This window comes from Marmota marmota, unplaced genomic scaffold (genome assembly GCF_001458135.2).
Source record: "Marmota marmota marmota unplaced genomic scaffold, marMar, whole genome shotgun sequence".
In the NCBI taxonomy this organism is placed as follows: Eukaryota; Metazoa; Chordata; class Mammalia; order Rodentia; family Sciuridae; genus Marmota; species Marmota marmota.
This window is the reverse complement of record NW_025999932.1, coordinates 36957508-36967189: the sequence shown is the minus strand read 5'-3', so window position 1 is coordinate 36967189 and position 9682 is coordinate 36957508.

The window sequence follows — 9682 nt, the reverse complement described above, 5'->3', positions numbered from 1 at the left end:
GGGGGGGGGACTGTTGTTGATTTGGCTTAATCAAGATATAATTTTGACATGTTGTAAGTATGAAGAGCTTCAAAATGAGTTGGTTGCGTGATAGTTCATTGTTTCTTTTCTTGTTAACTGCCATCACCTCTCTCTATATATCCAAAGTAAAAACTATAAGAAGTATCTATTATATATGTATCAGAGGATAATAGATGTAACAGTTTGTGATGATTAAGTCTTTCTCCAAATGAAGGTAAATATCGATCCTCGGGGCCTTACCCCAAGAACCTGGACAAAAGAGTATTAGTGTGCTAGATCAGAGACAATGTTTCGTCTACCCCTATTTTTCCCTTCTAGACTGTTGAGATTTTTCCAAGACATAGGATATGGGGCATTCTTCTTTGAGTTCCTGGCACTCTAATTCTGTACCTGGATTTGAGGTGAGCTTTCAATACATGTTTGTTAAATGACTTAATGAATGATAATATCACCAAAGGATAGGGTATTTGCAGTCTTTCATATATTATATTGATAGGATATATACATATGTTCACAAACAACCTCAGGTTGAACAATTCAGAAAAATGGGTTGAAGCTGGGTATAGTGGTGCATACCTGTAATTCCAGGTACTCAGGAGACTGAGGCAGAAGGATGGCAAGTTGGAGGCCAACCCACATGATCTAATGAAATCCTTTCTTGAAATAAAATAGAAAGGGCTGGAGAAGTAGTTCAGTGGCAAAGCATTTACTTAACATGAACGAAGTCCTGAGTTTAATCCTCAGTACCACACACACACACACACACACACACACACACCAAAAAAAAAAAAGAAAGAAAGAAAGTAGGGTTGAAAAAACTGGTTGAAAACTTGATTGCATAAATCCTAATTTTTTTCTTTTGATTCCACTGTCCATACAAGGAAATAATATTTCAAAAATATTTTGTCAAACTATGATTCTAGGATATTGACTTCAAAAAGTTTCTAAATGTCTTCTTTCCCTTTTAAGAAATCAAAAAGAAGCATTTCCTTCTTTTTTAAAAATTGTTGATGGATATTTATTATATTTTATTTATACATGGTGCTGAGAATCAAACACAGTGCCTCTCACATGTTTGGTAAGTGCTCTGCCACTAAGCTACTACCCCAGCCTGGTATTTCCTTCTATTTTTAAGTATTATTCCCCTCTATTTGAACAATATCTTTATTTGTTTATATTTTTTTAGTTGTAGATGGACACATTACCTTTACTTTATTTATTTATTTTTATGTGGTGCTGAGGATCAAACCCAGTACCTCACACATGCCAGATGAGCACACTACTACTGAGCCACAACCCCAGCCCCTGAACAATATCTTTTAAAAATTAGTTTATTTTAATTAGGTATATATGACAGCAGAATGCATTTTGATTCATTGTACACAATTGCAGCACAACTTTACATTTCTATGGTTGTACATGAGATAGCGTCATACCATATGGGCAGTAGTATATATACCTAGGGTAATGATGTCCATCTCATTCCACCATCTTTCTTGCCCCCATGCATCCTTCCTACCCTCCCTCCCCTTTGCTCAAAATTCCTCCGTTTTTCCCATGCTTCCCCCCTCCCAGTTATGGATTGGCATCTACTTATCAGAGAGAACATTTGGCCTTTGGTTTTTTGGGATTGGCTTACTTCACTTAGTATGATATTCTACAACCCCATCCATTTACCTGCAAATGCCATAATTTTATTCTATTTTAATGCTGAATAATATTCCATTGTGTATGTATACCACAGTTTCTTTATCCATTCATCTATTGAAGGGCATCTAGGTTGCTTCCACAGTTTAGTTATTGTGAATTGACCTGCTATGAACGTTGATGTGGCTGCATTACTATACTATGCTGATTTTAAGTCCTTTGGGTATGGACTAAGGAGTGGGATAATTGCGTCAAATGGTAGTTCCATTCCAAGTTTTCTAAGGAATCTCCATACTTCTTTCCAGATTGGTTATACCAATTTGCAGTCCCACTAGCAATATATAAATGTGCTTTCCCTCCCCACATTCTTGCCAACATAGTCCAGAGACCCTGTGCCTAATAGAGGAAAAAGTAGACCCAAATCTTCATCATGTTGGATTAGGCCCTGACTTCCCTAACAAGACTTCTAAAGCGCAAGAAATAAATTCAAGAATTAATAAATGGGATGAACTCAAACTAAAAAGCTTCTTCTCAGCAAAAGAAACAATCAATTAGGTGAACAGAGAGCCTACATTTTGGGAACAAATTTTTGCCTCATACACATCAGATAGAACACTAATCTCCAGGATATATAAAGAACTCAAAAAACACCAAAAACAAAACAAAACAAAAACTCAAAACAACCCAATCAATAAATGGAGTAAGGAGCTGAACAGACACTTCTCAGAATAAGGTATACATTTGATCAACAAATATATGAAAAAATGTTCAACATCTCCAGTAATTAGAGAAATACAAATCAAAACTACTCTTAAGATTTCATCTCATGCCAGTCAGAATGGCAGCTATCAAGAATATAGACAACAATAAAGTTGAAAAATATCTTTTAATAGCTTTGTTGGTTTGGTCTTCAGTAGTAGCCTTCTTAAGTCTTATGATCAGAACCAGTAGTTTCTTATCAAATCAAAAGAAGCTAGTTAATGTGGGAAATCATAGAAAATTTTATAGATATGTTTTAAAATAAAACAGTCTTTCAGCCAATCATTTAGTGTAGGGTCTGGTATTTTCTTTGGCCTACTGGTTATAATCTTTCATAAATGATACTCACAATGAATCACTTATGATTTCCAATTTCAGTTTCTTTCTTTCCTTCTTCCTGACTTTTCTTCCTTCCTTCTTTCCTTGTTTCCTTCCCTCCTAGGGATTGAATACAAGGGCACTCTACCACTGAGCTACATCCCCAGCCTTTTCTGATTTGTATTTTATTTTTTTATTTTGAGACTTTAAGGTCTTGCTGAATTTCTGAATCTGGCCTCTAACTTGTGATTCTTTGCCTCAGCTTCCAGAGTAGCAAAGATGTGTCATTTCCAGAGTAGTAGGTGTGTGTCACTGTGCCCACACCATTTCATTTTCTAAACACAAGAGCAAAATTCTAAGACACTTGTGAGATGATGAATGCAAAATCTTTGTGTATTTTTTATATTTCTTTGTCATTAACAGTTGCACTCATAGTCAATTTTCTTAGAAACTCATCTTTATTGATTCTTTACAATAATGTGACCCATGTTTTTGAAGCAACATAACTCTTTGTGGTCATACATCCTCAAATAACATAATATTTAGTTGAATTATATGATTATAATAAATACAAGTGGCATAAATTTACTACCAATTGACTCTTGGTAACCTTACCATTCAGTTGGTAGGTGTTGAAGGTTACGGGCTTGAGGAAGAGGCTGCTGACCATGTGTACTGTTACGTTATGTTTTCCTGAGGGCATGGGGAGGACCAGGTAAATGTAAAGTCATTTAGTACAGGTTGTTTTGTTTGTCCTTGTTCAAAGCTGTGTTCTTGCTGGCAGGAATTGAGATAAAATTGGTATGGGGTAACTGCACGAATATCACAGGTTCAAATGGAAGGAACAGGAAACATTTATATTTGATATAAATTTGTATTGATGGATCAGAGATCCAGCACCTGTGGGAATGAAGGTGGAGAGAATGATGAAGAAGCTGGGTTTTAGATTCTCACAACTTGCAACTTTATCTCTGGGCAGATGGATCATCTCTGCCAGGAACTCCACTCCTCTGGCCACATGGATACCTGGAGTGCAGTTCAGTGCTGCAGCCCCCTCCAATGGAAGTCCCTTGGTGTGCTTCTGGTGACAATCCACCCTTTGGCCTGCCCTTGCCCTCCATATAAAGGTGTGCCAGGGGCATCCTGTCAGGGTCTCCTCCACTTACTTCTTACAGGTGTGTGGGATCCAATTGGTGGTGGTAGATGATCGTGATGGTGGGGGGTTGGGGAAGGCAGGTCTCAGGCCTCCATGCCTCTGCATTGTATCTAGAAATTCCTGTACATTTCTGACAGTGGACACGCCCTCACTAGTTTCTACTATTGACATAGGTTTTCCCTTCTGTTTATGTCCATTAGTAATTTCGCTGGAAATACACAGAAGAGGGGTTGGAAACCTGTCATTGTTTATCCCAAGCCTCATTCCTTTGCACTTTAAATTTGAGGTTCTTGGGCTGGTTTGCACACACTTTTTACTCTGCTATGAGCAGATGACCAGTGAACTATGAGCTAGAGTTAGGCAATTAGCATTTCTATATTTCTCAGTAAGTTTTTCCTAATCAAGATTCAAGGCAATGGAATAACAATACTGGTAAGTTATTTTGCACTGTTGCTTTATGGCTTCACCATGATTCCTTGCTTCATTTAGTGAAATAAATAGCCTATTGTGGGTGCAGGGGCTTGGAACATAGCACATGATGATAAGAAAGGAGATACCCTCTGTTTTCAGAGGGACTCCCTACTTGGAATCCTGGACTGGTACTTTCTGAGCATCCACTGTGTCTCAGCATTGCCTCAGGCAGGTATAGTTACACTGGCACAATAGCTTGGTCATGCTCACTGTTATTTTTATTTTCAGGTGAAAAGTTTTTGACGGAAAAGAAAAATAGACCAAATGAACAACGTCAAGGAGAGCCAGTAACCTAGGCTCGGTCTTAAGGATAGCTTCCAGAAACTAGTGGCTAGATTTTAGCGTCTATCAACTTGTTTCCTAACTGCCTGAATCTGCAGTGTCACAGATGGGCACATTTTTGCTCAATCATGGCAAAGATGAATTTTGTGGCTTTGGAATGATGTTTTCTTCATTTGCTTAACCACAGGCAGAATAAGGTCTTCTGGAGAAATGGAAAATGGATGCAGGCATCTTTCTTCCATCAGAAGATGAAATGGATCCTTCATCTGTCTAACCACATAGCACCCTTGCATCATGTTAGCTCATATTGAAACCTTATAGACCCTGTCTTCGATCTATGAACTCGAAAATCTTTTGTAATACTACAAATTACTCTCATTGCTTCCTTTTTTTTTTCTTAGCTGTAGTGAATAATCCAAGAGTTCTCAAATTTCTGTTCTAAAAACGTCCCTCCTGGGATCCGTGGTGAAAATGAAGCGTTGGTTGTTTTACCACTGAACACGGCGTGAACTCGGTCCCTGCTTTGGCTTTGGAAGCTCACCATATCTGAGGCACTGCTCCCGACCTGCAGCTGGGCCGAAGTCTTCTCTTGTTTTCATTGCCTGCAGGGCCCGGAGCCTCTGACTGCATGACGGTGGAGTAAGTGGTGTGACCCTCTATTAGGAAAAGCTCACACCTACTCCCCCCATTGAGGCAGTGAGTCTTCATAAAAGAGGTACTGGAAACATCTCTCTTTAAGCCAGCCTGGCGTGATAAATCCTTAGCAGAATGTTGTGCACATATTAGACAATCAGTAAGTGTTTGTTGAATGAATTCACAAATGTAGCCTGGCCAGTGGTCCTGTTATTCCTACCCAGCCTTCCTGGTAGCAGCCTCCATTTCTCCTGAGATGGTCATTCTTAATTCCAGTCCTCTCATTGTCACTGTCCCATCTTTGCTCTGCCTTTTCTCTAACCCAGGAGAAAAGCCAAGGGCTACTCTGTGGATGAGCCTGCCCGGCTGTGCTGGGCTGATGGCAGTTGCGGGGACAGAGAATGATTGGGAAGGATGCTTCTGAACCAGATCCATAAACAGCTCCTCTCAGATGCAAGCCTCAGTCACCTGCCTCTGCCTGTCATGTCTTTATGCTAGGACAGGGGTGATGGTCATAGGTGACCAAAGCACTCTTAGAAAAGTGGCTGCTCACAGTTCCAGCTGTTTTTTGATGCTTTATATGCCCATGTGTTTAGAGTTCCCTTTGTTCACACACATCTCCTTATTCTAGCATCCTTTGGATGAATCACTGGAACTGGGAAATATCCTCCTCTAACTCTTCAGCTTTTAAAAACATGGCATGTGTCTATTACAATTGTCATTTCTGCACTTCACATTGCCAAAACTATCCGTTAAGTCAGTGGAAAAAAGGCTGTGGTTTTTCTTAGTTATTTTCTTCAATTAACCTCTTCTGGGACAGTGTCTACTCTGGAGGCAATTTCTTCTTTCCTCACCTTTAGGTTAACTCCAAGGATCTAAGGAAAAAAAAATAATTTCTTTGGACTTTAAGCCAAATGTATTTGCTAGTGAGGCCAAACATCTGAACAGATTTAGAGTGAATGATACTGAGTATTCAGTTCCAGGGTGAAGTCCTCCACTTCTTTCCCGTGTTATTTTTTTTCCTCTTTAGAATAGAGTCAAGTTATATAAAATGCATGTTTAGTTCTTTAAAAAAATATTTTTAGTTGTAGATTGACATAATACCTTATTTTATTTATTTCTATGCAGTGCTGAGAATCAAACCCAGTGCCTCACACGTGCTAGGCAAGCACTCTACCACTGAACTACAACCCCAGCCTGTATGTTTAATTAAAAAGCATATTTTTATACTATAAATATTATTTTCATAATATAAATATTATTTTCATAATTTTGTAAATATTTTGATAACTTTGCTTTCTACTCCAACTAGTGAGTGTTTGCCCTGGAGCATGCCGGAGAGGGCAGAAAAGATGCTTCTGTTGCCTTGATTGCCTTCATCTCACGTGCTGCTTAGAGTGTAAACTTTTCATGTGCTCAGTGTGATGCTAATGTTTAGCAATACAACATACTATTGTTACTATATAGTCTTTAAAAGGAAGTGAGGTTCTGCTGTTGATCAAAGCCATAGTTACCTATTCCAACTTTGGAGGCAAATCTGGATGTGTTGGACCTGAGAGATGGTGTGTCTACAACTCAGTGCCTGCCTTAATGGATTTTCAAGGGTAGTTTTGAAGATATGTAATATCTAAGTACTGACATTAGAATTGAACTGTCTTCTTTTGTTGGGAGGATACTGGGGATTGAACTCAGGAGCACTCAACCACTGAGCCATATCCCCACCTCTATTTATTTAGAAATTGTATCTCACTGAGTTGATTAGCGCCTTGCTGTTGCTGAGGCTGGTTTTGAACTTGATATCCTCCTGCATCAGCCTCCCAAGCCTCTGAGATTACAGTTGTGCACCACCACGCCCAGCTAGAATTGAACTGTCTTCTAAGACAATATGCCACAATTGTATCTGATTCTTCTTTATGGTGCCTTTTGTAACAGGTCATTCACACTAATTACATTATGCATCTAGGCCCCCCCTCTTTTAATTTAAAATATTTTCTTGTATTCTTAGGTGATAAGAATATAGTTTAAGCTGGTATTTATTACCTCCTCTACAGGTGGTGTATAGTATAGGGATCTATATAAACGTACTACTGATTTGGAATATTGTGGAGAAAAGTATATCCATATATGAAGCCAAAAATTCTAACACATTCCAAATTGCTTTTTTTAGAGTTAATTGATGAATGCTGTATGTATGTCACAAGATTCCGAGTCATAAAAATAAGGTAAAACTTCTGAACATCACACACACACACACAAAAAAAAAAAAAAAAAAAAAAAAACCAAAAACCACCAAAACTCAATTTTCCCACTGTTCCTGATAATGACCCTTCAGTTCATTGCGGTTGGTAGGTTGTTACAGGAAAATTCTGTGCTGACTGGGCATTGGGAAGACATTGTAGTCTGAGATGGGTTTTGTCTAATAAAGTGTAACCCACATAAAGCTGGGAGTCCATACCAATAGAGTCTCTGTAGTACAACATTCAAAGACACAACGGTCCAACTTGAGAAACTGCAAAGAATGACATAAATATTTGCTGTATATTTTAAAAATATTTTTTAGTTGTAGTTGGACACAATATCTTTATTTTATTTATTTATTTTTATGTGGTTCTGAAGATCAAACCCAGGGCCTTGCACGTGCTAGGTGAGCGCTCTACCGCTGAGCCACAACCCCAGCCCTGTACATTTTATTTTTAAGGGATTTTTACATGGGTTTTCATATAGTAAAACCATACAGAAAACTTCCTAGCATTTTTCTTGTCACCTCTTTCCTTCTTTCCAGTTTCCCACTCATGATAACTGCATATGTCTCTCTTGCTCTGCCTGGAGGGGCACCTTTCTTTGGTAGCTCTCCTGTCCTGCACTTTCATACCTGTCACAGACTTTCCCTGGTATATACTGTCTCCTGAAGCATGTTCTCTCTAGCCCTGGTTGATCTTCTGGTGAGCACAAGCCACCCTTGTTCCAGAACTTTGGTGAACACATTTTTCATATCAGTATGAACATTTTACTCTTTTTTGCCCTTCATCTCGGCTCCAGACATATTGCTTCCTCTTACTTTGCTATTATGTGTTCAGTCATAGCATCTAAGACCCTGCAATCCAGGGCAGTCTGCATTCATTAAATCAGGCAGGGCTCCGGGAGGGGAGGTAAACTGTTACCCTTGCAATCTGTACCGGACGGTTGGTCCAGAGTCACACTCTCACTTCTCCTCTTTGTTCCTCCTGAGAAATGAAGTTGTTTAAAACTACCTGCTTCCAGAAGGCTGTATGAAGGAAGTGGGTTGAGGTGCAAATGGCCCTGGCTGAAGATGGCAGCCCTGATCAGGTGATGGTGGTGATGTGGCTAGTTCTTTTCAAGTGTGGGTGTGGCTTCTATCCAAATCATTCTTTGAGTTATTGCTATGCAACAGGAGCAGGACAAAGTGCTGTGGTTCTGGGGACAAGGATAATGACTAAGATGACTCTCTATGTCTTTATTCTTTACACAACTTTGATATAAAGTTTATAGAAGTATCTGCACTAGGGGTCTCTAGAGAAACAATACAGTAGGAGACATCACATATCTATGCATATAAATAAATTTATTACATGAAATTTTCTCACATCTTGTGGAGCCTGACAAATCTCAAGATATGCTGGGTGAGTAGCGGGGATGGAGACCCAGAATTGCTGGTAGTGTAAGGTTTAGTCTGAAAGGCAGCAGGTCTAATACCCAGGAAGAGCTGATGTTTGAGTCAAAGTCCAAAGGCAGGAAAAGACAGATGTCCCAACTCAAGACAGTCAGGCAGAAGGAATTTTCTCTTGCTCAACCTTTTTGTTCTATTTAAGCCTTCAACTGATCAGAAGAGGCTCATCTACGTTAGGGAAAATGACCTGCTTTACTCAGTCTACCAATGTAAGTGTTAATGTCATCCAGAAACACTTTTACAGATACATTCAGAATGATGTTTGATCAAATCTCTGGGCATCCCATGGGCCAGTCAAGTTGACCCATAAAATTAAATGGTCACAACATCCATGAAAAGTGTAGGAACATGTAAGTTACAACTCAGTTTCCATGTATATAGTTAAGTATTACTTGATGGATACAATTGTGTTTCTACAGTTCACTGAGGGGTAAAGCTTGAGGAAATTACAATAAAGTGATTTATTTTGGGTACTTTCTTCAAAGAATTATATTGATCTCTAGATCTCCTTTCCTTTGCTTCATTTAACTCCTGGGGTATACTCTTTGTTTTTCTGTCCTTGGCATTAGGAAATGATATGATAGTATTTTCTCTCTTCTATGAAAAAATGATGTCCTTTTTTTTTTAATTTTAATTTTTTTTAAGTTATAGGTGGACACATATCCTTATTTTATTTTTATGTGTTGCTGAGGATTGAACCCAGGGCC